Here is a 16,707-nt window from a genome sequence, read left to right as displayed (position 1 = left end):
AAAATTCTTATGAACTCACCAACTTAATTGTTGACACTTTTCAAAACTACTTGTATTCTCAGGAAATCAGTGAAACAGGAAAACATCAGCACTTTGAGGATGGGACGTTAAATCGTCAAACAGTTTATTTTGTCATCATAATGTAATTGATTTTGAAACATGTAAACATATACTATGGTGTAACCTTTTCAATTATATTTATGATGGTTGTATTTACTTTGAGCACTATTATACTCGTTGTTGTGATACTTTACATGAAGTCCTCCACCCCCGGACGTTTCCGTCATCCTTGGTTTGGGGGTATCACATATATTCACAGAAAAAGACACGCCCGCCATGGCTGCCCTCAAGGTGGCAGCGACGGTCGGAGCAGCGACAACAACTTCTTCAGCCACTCGGAGTGGCGACGACAATGGTGGTCATGGCTGGGACGAGATGGAGAAGAGAAGAGAAAAGGTGATGCGGTGGCGAGGGGATCGGCTGGGGCTTAGCATCAATGAAACAGGAAAGGGTTTACAACCGGAAGTAACAACAGCGACACCCACGCTCACAGCTCCGCCTTCCGACTTCCAATATCACGCGACGTCACCCGGAGAGGGGGGGGGGGTTACCGTCAGTCTTTGATGTCGTCGGTACAACAACGACTTCGTTATCGGTGGGGGGTTTCTCTGGCCGTTCACGACGTCCCAGCTGGTAGGAGCTGTGATGGTGGCAGTGCTCGACGACAAGGTGGTAGAGGAGTGGGGCGGCGATTGGACTCAATGAAGCAGCCGACGGCCGGGCCTATCTTCAGCAATGGTGGCGGCTCCAAAAATGGTCTCTTAGGTTTAGGGTTATAGAGAGATCAACGGGTTTTATACCCAACTCCTACAAACTACAACCCATAATGGCGGAAACAACCCCTCATTCGCCTTTTCCTTTCAATTTAAATCCAATTGTTACCAAATGGCCCCTTCATGACAAATTCTTTTCAACTCAAGTCCAAAATTTACCATTTAGTCCCTGCCCCTATAGATCCTTACATATTACGTCCAAATAATACCAAACACCCCTTGACGTATGAAAATCTTCACAAATTAAGTCCCAGAATTACACTTTAACCCCTGGAGATTCAAATCTTGTCATTTGGCTTCCCGAAACCAACTCCCAGCTAATTATTATTTGGTTTCGGATTGTTATAATATTAAATAATAATTAGAATTACTTCTCGGGGTCCTGGGTTTATTATTTAATTATCTTATTTTAAACGGGATGTTACAACTCTCCCCCACTTAAATTAGATTTCGTCCTCGAAATCGTTTCTTCTCATTCCTTACACGCCAACAACTTGAACTATAATCCCGAGCGTAACCCTAGCCTTTCCAAGGCAACCGTAACCAACCCCCGCAGGGTTCTAAAAATTGAAAATAAACGAATCCATTAAAATATGATCACATTTACTCGATCCGAAACCTGAAGTCTCGTGATGGTCTAGCTCTCTGACAGACTGCCCACACACAGAAACATTGCCGAATTCATTGCACCTAACTCCCAACTGGCTACTCAACTTCTGATAACACGTGGTTCCTACAAGAAGACAGAACCACAAACCAGTTTTCCCCGCAATACACTTATACTTGACAGAAAATTCATCCGGAATATCGGATTCCTGCCCGGTTGCTGAATTACGAGCGATCTTACAGTCGCTCCACACGATTCCCGAAGGAAACTCTGACTAGTAATAACTGCCCTAGTTATATCGCCACTCATGGCTCCATTAATCTTTTTGCTCCCTCCGATCATAATAGCCTGACAATCTGTCATCATCGAATCAATTACGATATTTGAATACTACCAGAATAATTGTAGTCTTACATCATGCCCTGTCTGGTTGTCTCTCATCTAACTATTCAACTTCTGATATCTGGGGGGGTTCCAACATCTAGATACTTCTCATACACCTGAAGACTCAATTCGTCAATAACGCCCTAAACATGGAAACTGTCTGAACACTGATCTGCCTGAAGCAGTATGCTACCACCTGTCTGCTTTCCAAAATCAACCGAGACCTCCCTGATCTCAATTCGTTCACCAATCATCTGAAATACCGGGTTCCGGCCTGGTCGCGGAGCTAAAGGACTCCCATATAGTTGCCTCACACGACTTCCGAACGAAATTCTTCACTGGAACTAGTTGCCACTAGTTATCATGACACTACGACTCTAACAACCCCCTGATCTAACCGATTGGATCCATGCGTCGAATCCTATCATTACCAAATCCACGGCTAAAAGCGATCGCTTCATGACCAATGGTAGCCTTACATCATAAGCAACCTTAAGCAATCAATTGCTTCCTTGATCTCATAAATGTAGTGACGCTCCTACAGTCTCATCACTGGCTTAACAAGGTCTAATCCCTCTGGGGAAACCCATAAGCAAGTCAATCCGTGGATTTCCATATCCTCGCTGCTACACCCGAACTGGTGGGTACTACTATCCCTTCCGCGTCCTAACAACGCGCTTATGCTATCTACCAACCTAGTGAATACTGCAGCTACACCCACAGACTTACATCACTCTATCACTATCTGCTAACCTTGTGAATGCTACGGCTACACCCGCAGACTTACAACACTTCTGTCACAACTAGCATTTTTGGCTAGGAAATTATGTCCTCGTGTAAGCAATAACTATGGTGAGACTCGTGCTAACACATTAAAAGTGTACTTTATGGTTCCTAATGGACCATGGAAAGATAGAGTGCAATTCTCACCAAGTATGTGGAATCTCTCCCAAATCTCTCAAAGTATGTGAAATCTCTCCCAAATCTCTCCAAGTATGTGAAATCTCCCCAAGTATGTGAAATCTCTCCCAAATCTCTCCAAGTATGTGAAATCTCTCCCAATTCTCTCTAAGAATATGAAATCTCTCCCAAATCTCTCCAAATATGTGGAATCTCTCCCAAATCTCTCCCGTATGTGAAATCTCTCCCAAATCTCTCCAAGAATATGAAATCTCTCCCAAATCTCTCCAAGTATGTGGAATCTCTCCCAAATCTCTCTACGTACCTTCCTGAGTCGAAAACAGCCCAAAACCGGAGGAGAAAAACCCAAAAGGACCATCTTGGTCCGTAACCCTCTTGGTCCTAAACCTCTTGGCCGAAACCCTCTTGGTCCGGAATGCCTTCTAAGGAACCTAGAGGAGTCGCATCTTCGGAACACCTTCACTCCGGAAGGCTTCGCTCCGGAATCACCAAGTTCGGATCCTTCGGAAGTCTAGCCAGCTTCGCACCTCGGTCCGGACCGACCAAACTCGCTCCTGACTCCGGACTTCGCTTGACTTCGGAACTCACCCAATACCTCCGGAAACTTGAAGAGTGGCTCCGGAAACCCCTCCTAAGCACTTCGGACCCTCGCATACCTAACCCTCCCCTCCGGAATTCTAAGAGGAGCTTCGGAAATGGTTATGTGGCTCCGGAATGACCTTTTGACTTCGGATTTTTGTCATTTTCGGACTTTTTCGTCATTTTAAGACATTTTGACGTCGGGAATTCTTCCAAACTCGCATTTTTCATATCTTAGACCCCTTAAACCCCTATTTTATGCCAAAACTAATTATTTTAAATATATTTATATAAAATAATACCCAAGATTTTTTTGGGGATTCTAAGAAAATAAAGAGGTTTGACTTTATGATGTGATGCAATTTTTCATTTCTCATGCAATCCCAGTTAAACATACAATATCCACCAGGTAACCAAGCACACCTTATCACTCCCTTATCCTCTATGGGGTAAACTCATTCTTTATTCTCCATCAAAAACTCAGCCACGTTCTGTGAACTCCTAAGATGCTCCCAAGAGCATTCAAGCTCCAATCTCACTCCTCCAAAGAAAATTTCCAGATTTCTTTTTGTAAGTATTTTATCTTCTTTGAATAATAATTCTCCACATTATTCCTAAGATTTCATTATATTTACACATAAAAATTATTCTTAGAATATTCTAAAGATTAAAGAACCTCCCAATTTTGGAGCTTGGAAACTTCCTCACATCCCTTCGGCTCACCCAGCAAGCTAAGCAAGGTGAGCTTCATACCCCACCTTTTTTTCAATGTTTTAATGTTTTGGGGGAGAGTACAAGTCAAATCTTGCCTAAATACTTGAATAATTGCATGTATACGTATGTTTGTATGTGTGTGTGAAATATTATTAAATTATTATTTTATACTTTGTGTATAAAAGAGCCTCCTAATGGATGGATCCATTTCTGTATTCGATGTTCAAAGAGCCAAGTTTCTTCACCATCTCGATGGCCACACAATGCCTGTTCGTTCTCTTGCATATTCACCATTAGACCCAAGAGTTCTTGTTTCAGGATCAGATGATGAACGTATTCATATGTATGATGCAGAAGGAAAGACTTTGTTTTCATCAATGTCAGGTCATTCTAGTTGGGTGTTGAGTGTTGATGTGAGCCCAGATGGTGCAGCCATTGCATCAGGGTCAAGTGATCGAACCGTGAAGCTGTGGGACCCGAAAATGAGGGCTACGGTTCAGACCATGACTAACCATACAGACCAGGTTTGGGGGGTAAAGTTTGAAGGTGGGGGAGGTGGTGTTAGAGGGTGTCTTCTTGCAAGTGTATCAGATGATAAAAGCATATCTCTTTACAACTATTCTTGACTTTCTTTGACTTTTTTTTTCCATTTGTTTTGCTTTTTGTTTGTTAATTGTACTTTCTTTTTCATTGTAACATGGAACATATATTGAAGACTTAATTGGTGTTGTTGCAGGTTTGATCAGAATCAGTATTATATTTATAGCAGAATCTTTGATCTTGATGAGTAAATCATGGTAAATTGCTGCTATAGTTTGGTAAAAAGTTCAAATTATAATCTTGTTAATAGTTACAAGAAAAGAAATTGTAATAATGTTATAATTGGGTAAATATTCTGAAGTACAATTAGAACAATGTTGTATAGAAAGAAATTGAAGTAGGATGTTATAATGAGACAAGGCTAAGGTATATATAATATAAGGTATATAAAATATATTAGGGAAAATGGAATATACATTACAGCCCCACCTAAGTTTAGGTACTAAACCTCTTGAAAATACATTGTTTTAGTATATAAAGATTACGGTTATTGGATTCACGATTAACACTTCAAGATGTAAATTCAAGATCGACACAATAGGGTTTAGGGTTTAGGTTTAGGGTTTAGGGTTTAGGGTTTATGTTTAGGGTTTAGGTTTAGTAATGTTCACTTGGGTGAAGTAATAAACGATAATGAAGGAAAGAAAATAGAGATGGTAAAACGATAATGAAAGAAAGAAATGTTATGGAGGATGAACATTGTTTTACTATATAAAGATTACGGTTAATGGATTCACGATTAATACTTCAAGATGTAAATTCATAATCGACACAATAGGGTTTAGGGTTTAGGTTTAGAGTTTAGGTTTAGGGTTTAGTAATGTTCACTTGGGTGAAGTAATAAACGATAATGAAAGAAAGAAATGTTATGAAGGATGATATATTTACCAAGTGAAACCAAACCGGGTATATTTAGCAAGTTAAAACGACATATTTTAGAGGTTTAGTACATAAGCTTAGGTGGGACTGTAATGTATATTTCCTATCCCCAATATATAATATAAGGGGAAGGTATATATAATATAAGCATAAAATGGTCATTCACTCTTATTCCGATGATTTAGAGGTTGTTTTTTTAGGGTGCGTTGGTTGTGGAAAAAAAATTAAATGTTTTCAGAAAATAGAGTTGAAATTTCAATTTCAGTTTTAAATAATTTTTTTAGAAAACATGAATATTTCATTTTCAGTTTTCAATGAGAATTTTATACAATGTGTTTTGGTTAAAATCAGTGGAGTTTTCATTTTCCATTTTAAAATTTTAAAAAACTTTAGTAAACTATAAAAAGTTATTTTTTTAATTTACATATAACTTGCAATTTTTGAAAACTGAATTATCCAAAAACATACATACATATATATATATATATATATATATATATATATATATATATATACACACACACACAGAGAGAGAGAGAGCTAGGTTCATAAAGAACAGTGGATACTTTGTGTATAAAAGAGCCTCCCAACTACTGGGTGTGTCCACCTTAACCCCTTTATCTATGATTTCATGTCTAGAGATAAAAGTTATAAAAAGGGACCTTGATAAGTTGACACTATTTCTAGTAATTTTTGAAAATGGGAACTTTGTGACTATTTGCAAACAATTAAGGATTATTTATAAAAATTTAATATAAATAGTTTATCAAGAAAAATATACGAGAATAGAGTTTTCATGACAAAAATATTTGCATGTCATAAACAACTGTCGTAAAACCTTTTGGAACATAAGTAAGGTTCTATATGTCATAAAACAGAAAATGCGTGTCATAACCGGCAATTATAAATTTATAAAAATTATAACTTGACACTTTTTCTGTTGACTAAAATGACTTATCTTTCAATAAACGAAAAGGAACGAACACGGGCACCCAGTTAACGAGCACAATTAACGATATGGAACGAGAACGATATTTCTATTCAATAAGTACGAGTTTCATTATTTATCTAACAAATAATGGATCTCTAACGATTGCTCAAAATGTTGTTAATATTCTAGTCAGACAAATCTCAAAAGTACTTAAATATAAAAATATTAGTGTACGTCTAAAGTCCTGTAAGGAGTTATAGCCAAAGTCTCCTGGAGGGAGAGCGGGAATTTGTGTATATATCTATACGGGGTTGACACCCCGCACCTTCGTTGTTCGCTACAGCTAGGCAAGCCAGTCTAGGGTGACAAATGTCTTTTCCAAATCGAGGGCGCCTGAGAAACGCCAAAACAAGCTTCCGTCATATTAGTATGGTTATAACGACTTACTAGAATATGTTATATTAACTAGAAATTTATGCTAGGAAAACCACATAAATAAATTTTGGCACATCGTGTTGACTGTCCTACGCATGATAGGTGATGGTCCGCATTTGTTGCATTGACTGTCCTTTTTTTTTCATTGCGTAGAATGTCCACAATCGCCATGTTGATTCTTTCACCTAACAAGTATAGAGTCCCAATACAGCTATTTTACAAATCAGAAAGCGTAGGACTTTATGGAAAACGTTTGTAAACGATATTTGAGAACGATAAACTAACACACACGTATGCAAGTATACATAGTTGGAAACAGAACTTACGAATACTTTATTGCAGAAAATATAGGATTTTCTGGAGAAAACGATTTTATACGATTTCAATAACGATAAACTAGAACGCACACTCAATTTTACTCGATAAGAAAAACAAGATTTTTAACTAAATTCTCTTTTTGAAATCAGGGGATTTTCTGGAAACAGTTGGCTATTACTACACAAAAGAACTATTCTCGAACACAGCGCCTTTACAAAGTACACTACTTTTCATAATCACTCCTTATAAGGATGAACAAAAGTAACGAGATGCACACATATATCCATGATTTTCAAAGCAAGGCTTCAAACGATTTAATAGAAAATATCGGATTTTATGAAAGTACAATAAGAACGATTCTAAACAAGTGTAAACGATTTTATACAAAAATGCTTATGAACTCACCAACTTTTTAGTTGACGCTTTTCAAAACGACTTGTATTCTCAGGGATCTAGTAATCAGGTATCAAGGGACGCGGATGCAGGACTATTTAGCTGTAGTTTGGAATTTTCTACTTATGTCTCTTTTGTGTAACTCGAAGAACAAATACAATATGTAAACAATGTAAGTTTGTTATCTCAATGTATGATGTTTGGATTGCTCTGTTTCATTTATATTCAATTGTTATGATACTGCACAATGTAGTCACCCGCCTCCGGACGTTTCCGTCGTCTGGTCCAGGGGTGTGACAACTTCTCACACTATCTGCCAACCTAGTGAAGGCTACGGCTACACCCGCAGACTTACAACACTTTCCATACCAGTCGAACACGCACTCGACCTAACACACAACTGAACTTAATTCATGGCTAGAATACCAACCTGATTCCCCAAATTCTGCTATCAAGCACCGAGAAGACGCAATTCACATGCTGGGGAGTTTTACCGAACTCCCAACTCACACAACCCTCAAACCAAACAGCCACTTGGGTTGTCTTCTTTCCTGACAACGATGCGAAACTTATCCCAATTTCAAAACTGATCCTGCTTCTGCATTCTGGGAAGATTCTCCCCCACTTAGATTCAACTAACTCTTCACAATACATAAAAATTGGAGAATTCCCAATCGTCCTCACTTTCCAACGATCGATCTGATGACAACCAACTCTTTCCAACTAGTGCTCCATTACCCGCCAACCACAAGTGATCACACACTTCTAAGAACTAGTTGAACACTTCCCGAATCCCAGTGAAACCGACAGTCCCTAATACTTGAATGATCCCACACTTAAATCCTGAAGTCCAAAAGGTAGATGCTCCAACTAACATCTCAGCAACGAGTTACTTCCCTTGGCTCTTTCCTCCGCCAATCAATAACGCTTACTAAAACCACTGAATCCTGACAATGCTAAATAACCATCATGTGGGACCCTGTCCGCAGACCTCCCATATAATACCCTTCTTCCCAAAGTGCTCCAACAAATCTCCCGCTCTCGGCTCTAGAATTCATATCCATCAGGGTTCGCACCCTGACTCACTCATCAGCTCAATCGTCCATAGCTAAACTGCAGTAGCTGAAACAACCTCCGCCCTAAACCAGGCTACAAACTACTCCCAAGACATAGTCTACAATCCTAAAAGTGCAATAGGTTGCACAATCAATCCTTACCGCCCTATACAATAGATCGAAGGCGAACCGGACCTCACCAAATACTTATGCCACATCGACCCACCCGCTCTTACCAGTGCTGAACTACTGTCGTCAATTTCGGCGATCTACTGACCCCGAGCTGGAATAGAACCTGATCCTGGGGTCACAAGCCTGCTCAATCCTTCGAGCTCGTAACTTGAAAGGGCACAATCCTTGCCCTAGAAAACGACATTCCAATCCTATCAATTAACCATTCTAATTCCAGCTGCATAACTCCAGCTGAACATAATCATTACTCCTTTCCGGAGTCCCTACGACTCACATTCCGACCTCGAGCAAAACCCCCGAAGCCTCAAATCTAGAAACGCATGTGCTAGACTCTCCTGCTTAACCCGCGGAATGTAACAAGTACAGAACATATCCCTGATCCCAAGTAACTACAACCCTCTGCTCATCAGAATGTGTCCCAGTAACAAGTTCCGGTACTGGAAAGCTCGACCAGCTCCTCCCCTTGTCGTCGTTACAGCTGCTAAAGCTGCTGCGGCAGTCGTCTCAGCAATGACTGCGTAGCGCTCGTCGAAATACTCAACCATGGTAGTATTAATAGACCCGAACATCTCCAGTAACTGTCCCCAGACAAACTCGATCACCTCCTCCCGGATGATCTCACTGACACGATCTTCTGACAATGCTGGCTTATCCTGGCTGCCAGCTCCCGATTCTAACCTGGATCCGGTCTCAAGACGTCTCGTAACCACCATTCCGGTAAGACACCAGAAAGATCTCTGATAATCCATATAATGACAGGGGACCAACTCCCTACCCAACCCTAGGGGTTGTGACTTCCTTGCTACGCATATGGGTCATGTGCTTTCAGTAGTACGGGCCCATACTACCTTCCACACTACCCATATTTGTCTCAAGTATCACCACAACACTCTATCAATATACATAAACATAGCGAGCGCTCAATCCTCACTCCTAGAGGAATGCTAAATATCTCGTAACTGGCCTCCCGGCCTCACACAACCCACCCATCCATGAAGCTTCCACCAACCCTGCAACACTAGTGTATGCTAGCCATACATAACCTGGACCCCATAGACTTTTGAATATCTAATCCTACCCTAAGCTCTCAATCAAACAAGAACAGAACATAAGGCCAAATCAAACATTCTCAGGCTATAAGATCTTAATTATGTATAACCGTGATGCATACACTAAGCAACTGCAGTAATGATGTCAATCTCATGTAAAGGAACCCTAGGCTAGCAGGCATCATGTAATCAGGCAATTCTATCATGCAATTCGTGAAGATCCCTAGCCTAGTACTAGCATGCTGTTCTAACATATCACATAATCAAATAACTGTATGGTATTTTGGGGTCTACTTACTGGCTCCGGCTGATCGTACACCCTGCATCCTCCTTTACTTATTTTGAAAACCATTTTAGAAATCATTTTGAAAATCTTTCCTTGATTTGAGACTGGATTCACACGAATGCTCCTCCAATTCACTCAACCCAAGGCTCTAATACCAACTTGTAACACCCATACAATTCAAGCAAATTTAAAACTTTTTAAAACATTTAAAACCATTATGTTAGTACAATTTTTTTTCAAAATAGTTTAAGCATCAGAGTATCCCCATAATCAATTCATGAAAATATGAGGAGGTGCACGATCACGCCTTCGCCTTCCCGCGATCATTAGAAGTACTTGAAACATAATCAACAACTGTAAGCCCGAAACTTAGTGAGTTTCCCCAAAATATCAACGCCATACAAATATAACCTTATCATATAAAAATACAGAACAACATGCATACTGAGCCTTCAGCCTGACTGGACCGCCTCGCAGAGCCTACAGTCTATTTGGACCGCTCCCGAGCCTTCGGCATGACTGGACCGCCTCGCAGGGCCTACAGCCTATCCTGACCGCTCACCGAGTATGTTGGCCTACAGCACAAAGCAGGACCGCCTCAACCCAACCCACAACCAAAAAAACATGTGCACATAAATATCATACGCTAGCTCATATCATATAACAATCAAACCGATCTAACACATCACTAATCATAGCAACATCCTAATAACCGGGATACAGACCTAACCGGTCACTAACATAGCATCATCATATAACCAGGACACCGACCTAACCAGGTCACTAAGCATAAGCATATCACCATCCTAACTACCAGGATATAATCAATAAACATATCATGCCATAATCCATATACAAATACATAAAGGGCCGGCCTTGGTGCCTTAGACCCTGTTGATATAGTGAGGATAACTCACCTCACAATGTTGAAGTCTCATAAACACAATCCCAGCTGCTGGATGACAGATTCCCGAACTGTCAATATCAAAACATCACCCAATTAATAATTGGGTCCCAACACATAACCACAAGTTCTTGGAGTAACAGGCTACATTACCCCATCTTGGCTTGATTCAAGCCCAAGGCCCAACATATGGCCAAATTTTCCAAATTGGGCCCAAAACCTTTACATGGTCATAATTAAAGGCCCAACTACTTAGTCCAGTCCAAACATTTGGCATTCCCAATGGCCCAATATCATATAATCATCAAGGCCCAAACTATGGCCCATCTACGGCCCAATTTTCCAAATTGGGCCTACATCCTCATATGGGCCTTACCCTAAGCCCATCAACATATTCTGGTCCATATGATTATTCTTGGATGGCCCATTAATATTCCAATTACCAAAGCCCAATGGAAAGGCCCAACTCAAGGCCCAAGTGAAATTAGGGTTTTCACATAAAATGATGATTAGGGTTAAGTTTTCCTACTTAACCCATTAAGGACTTAATCCATTAAGCTCGATAGTGCTTTAGGTTAATTTGCCAATTATTATTAATTAATATTCTACGTTTAATAAATAATTCTCGTGCGGTCCCGATCAATCCCAAAATTAGGGTTTTATGCCATTAGGGTTTTCCACATCCTATTTAGGGTTTCCAACCCAATCTTAGCCAATAGGCCCAATAGCTAGGTCCTTTGATCAATTAGGCTTCATTAGGCCCATTAGGGCTTCATTGGGCCCATTAGGGTTTCAAGCATCCCAAACGAATCTAACACAAAAAGGCAAAGCACACCGTCACCCGACACGGCGGCCGGTGGCGGAAGGAGGCGGCAGCCACCACCTCACGGTGGTGGTTAGGGTTTCATTTCATTATTCCGATTTCTAGATACATTTTACAATGCTAATCCCAACTAAACACACACAACCACTACTAATAAAAACACATATACACAGCAACCTAGTGGTGTCCGGCAGTGGCACGTGGTGGCAATCACCACCTCATAGTGGTGGTGGTGGCTGTTCTTGAGAGTTCCAGCCAACGAAACCAAGTACAACACACACTAACGTAATACAGCAGCATATGAGACTAAAAAGGAGTATATTCACATAAAAAGACACACCCGCCATGGCTGCCCTCAAGGTGGCAGCGGCGGTCGGAGCAGCGACAACAACTTCTTCAGCCACTCGGAGTGGCGGCGGCAATGGTGGTCATGGTTGGGACGAGATGGAGAAGAGAAGAGAAAAGGTGATGCGGTGGCGACGGGATTGGCTGGAGCTTAGCATCAATGAAACAGGAAAGGTTTACAACCGGAAGTAACAGCAGCGAGACCCACGGTGACAGCTCCGCCTTCCGACTTCCAATATCATGAGACGGCACCCGGAGAGGGGGGTTACCGTCAGCCTTCGATCTCGCCGGTACAACAACGACTTCGTTCTCGGTGGGGAGTTTCTCCATCGTTCACGACGTCCCATCCGGTAGGGGCTGTGATGGTGGCGGTGCTCGACGACAAGGTGGTAGAGGAGTGGGGCGGCGATTGGACTCAATGAAGCAGCCGGCGGCCGAGCCTATCTTCAGCAATGGTGACGGCTCCAAAAATGGTCTCTTAGGTTTAGGGTTACAGAGAGATCAAAGGGTTTTATACCCAACTCCTACAAATTACAACCCATAATGGCAGAAACATCCCCTCATTCGCCTTTTCCTTTCAATTTCAATCCAATTGTTACCAAATGGCCCCTCCATGACAAATTCTTCTCAACTCAAGTCCAGAATTTACCATTTAGTCCCTGACCCCATAGATCCTTACATATTAAGTCCAAATAATACCAAACACCCCTTGACGTATGAAAATCTTCACAAATTATGTCCTAAAATTACACTTTAACCCCTGGAGATTCAAATCTTGTCATTTGGCTTCCTGAAACCAACTCCCAGCTAATTATTATTTGGTTTCGAATTATTATAATATTAAATAATAATTAGAATTACTTCTCGGGGTCCTGGGTTTATTATTTAATTATCTTATTTTAAACGGGATGTTACGGTACCAAGCTAATTTACATGGTTATCCACACCTTGTTTGTGATCCTCGGTATCCCAGTCACAAACTTGAAGGGCATAATCGAGATTAAACATGCCATTGAAAAATTTCAATGAATCTCAAAAGATCTAGGAGTTTCAATTCATTTAAAACCTATTTTTCATTTTTCATTTTTCATGGTGGAAATTGGTAAATTGTCAATTACCTACCTTCAAATATTCTGCAACTGGATTACGGCATCCCTCTTCCGAGTTGTGGAATATTGTGTTGGGTCCTAGGCTTAATATTTCATTTGGGTGTTATATTAAGGATTGAATCAACTAACTTGAATTTCTCCTGTTTTGTAGATGTCAAACTCTTACAACTATGGTTTTCCCGAATCCTTTGGAAAAGGCTTTCCACATGAAGATGATGTTCCACGATTGGATTGTGGAAATGGAAATCATGCTTCACTTCCTCCACTTCCTCCAGTAATTCTCCCTGACCCACGTGTTCGAAGACTTGAAAAGTTTAATGTCACTCAAGCCGTATTGGAAAACAAGGGAAATCTCGATAAAGTCCTAATAATTATGGTCAGTTTACAGTTTAATCTCAACTTTTATTTTTTGAACTGAAATGTCCTGATTATTTTATATTTTATCCAAATTAACGAAATATTCCTTAATTTTTTCAATAAAAAATGATAGATTATCGTATAAAAATTAATAATCGGGACTAATTTGTTCAAAACAATAAACGTTAGGATTAGACCATAACTTTTCTCAAAATATTGAGACTTTATCGGAGATTTACCATTTTAATAATTAACTAGAATATACTCTTATAAATCTAAGTTTAAATGGTCATCTACACACTTTATAAACTTTCAAATTATATTGTTTTATCTAAATTATTATTTGAATCAATTTTAATAAGTTAACAACTATAAATAACTAAATAATTAAATGTATGTTCCAACTTTATGGGAATTCGAACTATCTCAACAATCGTTGCGCTTCCTAGAGAGCATTCTGATCACTCTCCTTTGTTACTCAAACCATCGAATTCTGATTTTTGGCCTTCACCGTTTCGATTTTTCAATTCATGGCTACTATGTGAAATTTCAGTGACATATTTTGCAACACTTGGAACTCATTTCGAGGCTTTGGCACCCCTAACAGATTTATGTTGGCAAAAATTCACTTTGTGAAAGATATAATCAGGGAGTGGAGGATGGTTGAACACAAGAAAGAATCGAAATATACTATTTCAACTGAAGCAAAAGGTGGACGAAATGGAGAAAATCGTTGAATCTTAGGTGCTTACAGACTCTAAACGCAGGTCAAGAAGAGATGATTGCCTTAATTGAAACATCCCAAAAATAAAGGTTAAAAAAATCATTTTTATTATATTCAAAACACCATTGTAACTTTGTCTAAACATTGAAAAAGCATTTAAATAAAAACTTTTAGTAGAGTTCATTCCCAAAGATCACATATTGCGGAAAACACAGGTGTATGTGCTGCGATCGTCCCGAGCTCTTTCATTTGAAAACTGGAGTACCTGAAACATAAACTGAAAACCGTAAGCACAAAGCTTAGTAAGTTCCCCAAATACCACATACCATCCAATAAGCATATAGTAAACATATAGTGGGCCCCACCGACTTCGGACACCGTCTGGCATCGAGCTGAGCTCGGTAAAACGGGCCTCGCCCAACATAGAATAACATATATCAAAATAAACACATACACATGCAATAATCACAAAGATACATATCATACATGTATCCATCGAGCCTTAGCCCGGAAGACATATAACACAAGTACATGTAGGAGTCACAAAGACAACTAGCATACCTACAACATAACATAATCATGGGTCGGCCTTGGTGCCTTCGACCCGCTAAACCCGGTAAGGAAACTCACCTCGAATGCAGAAGCTTCCTGAAAGAATTCCCTAGCTGTTGCCCTAACGACACCTCCGAACTATCATATCACAATAACACCCAATAAACAATTGGATTCCATTCCAAGGCATACTAACCATACTTGGGGTAAAATGACCATTTTACCCCTGACCCAAACAAGAACCAAACTGAGGCCTAACCTCAATAACCAAGAAGGCCCAAAACCAAAAGATCCACAAAGGCCCATTAATGGCCTAATTTTCCAAGTTGGGCCCAATCCCATATGGGACTTATCCTAAGCCCATATTTTCCTTAAATACAAATCAGATTACCACAACACCCCTTGGGACAAACTAGGTTAAAGACATAAGTCAAAAGTCAAAGTCAACGACCTGAGTTGACCCAACTCGCCGAGTTTATCCTTCAACTCGTCGAGTTCCTCTAACAACCGCAAAGTCGGGAAGAAACCGGTCCAACTTGCCGAGTTGTCTAATCAACTTGCCAAGTTGACCCACACCAACTCAGAATTGGGAAAAACCAAAACAACTCACCGAGTTGACCATCCAACTCGTCGAGTTCACTCGAGACCAAATAGCTTAATCCATTAAGCCGACATAATCGAAACTAACAACTTCTTCCACTCATATCTTAACTAAAATGGCCTTAAGAAGGGTAAAGTTTCCAACTTTACCCCTAAGAACCACCAAAATGGGTTCAAAACCCAAACCCTAAACTTAAAAGGGTAAGGACTTAATCATTAAGCACTTATTCCACAAGGACACAACTCCAAGATATAGATCTGACCATAAGAGGCTAGATGGCCATGTAAAGTTTCCAACTTTACACTTATTCATGATTAGAAGAAGATCAAAAGCTTAAAAGAGACCAAAAGAAGGACTTAATGAATGCATGAAGCCCCTAGGTGTAACATCCCGACTCCCATGTACAAATTTAAATTGTTTTATATTCATTTTGGTAGGGCAACTCGACAAGTTGGAGGCCCCAACTCGTCGAGTAGAGATTGAGATAGCCGTGTGATTTTTAGAGTCAACTCGACTAGTTGGAGGATCCAACTCGACGAGTAGGAGCTGAGCATGAAAACCCTAATTTTCAGGGTTTACACCCTATTTAAAGGACCTTAAGTCTTTTACCCTGCCTCCCTCACCACCTTAACACCCTGAGAGAAACCCTAATCGAGTTATTATCATTTGTAAGAGAGAGAGAGAGATAGAGACTAGGAGTGTGTGTTTTAGTGCATTCTTTGAAGGGGCTTGAGGAGCAAAAGGCTTGGAACGAGAAGGAGTCCTTGGATCCAACATTCTTTCAGTGTTAGCTGCCATTTGGAGGTAAAAAGCTATTACCTTGACCACTTGTTTGTTAGATCTCTCTATTAGGGAGTTTATGACCATTTCTACCTTTTTTGAGTCATTTAGTTGTTTGAGCATGCCTTGGAGATGATGCTTCATATCTGGACAATATTCGGTCCCTTAGGCCTAAAGATGCAAGCTTTATTAAGCTTTGGCCAACTTCCATGCCTTGAACCCTTTTTTGAGCTTTGGTTTGGCAAACTTAGCCCTAGATGCCATGCATGGACGTAAAGCTTGCGGCTTTACGTGGTATTTCAGCCTTAGAAGGCTAGATCTAGAGTTTGGGGCCTG

General features: G+C 40.2%; 1 pseudogene; it reads left to right on the top strand.

Annotated features, from left to right (window-relative positions):
- Positions 1–336: 336 nt before the first annotated feature.
- Positions 337–4,664, top strand: LOC145126768 (WD repeat-containing protein VIP3 pseudogene; annotated as a pseudogene).
- The last annotated feature ends 12,043 nt before the right edge of the window (positions 4,665–16,707 follow it).

Source organism: Lactuca virosa, chromosome 7 (genome assembly GCF_052849685.1).
Source record: "Lactuca virosa cultivar CGN04683 chromosome 7, Lactuca_virosa_CGN04683_v6, whole genome shotgun sequence".
NCBI classification, from domain to species: domain Eukaryota; kingdom Viridiplantae; phylum Streptophyta; class Magnoliopsida; order Asterales; family Asteraceae; genus Lactuca; species Lactuca virosa.
The sequence above is the reverse complement of the archived record's forward strand: the minus strand, read 5'-3'. Positions and strand labels throughout refer to the sequence as shown.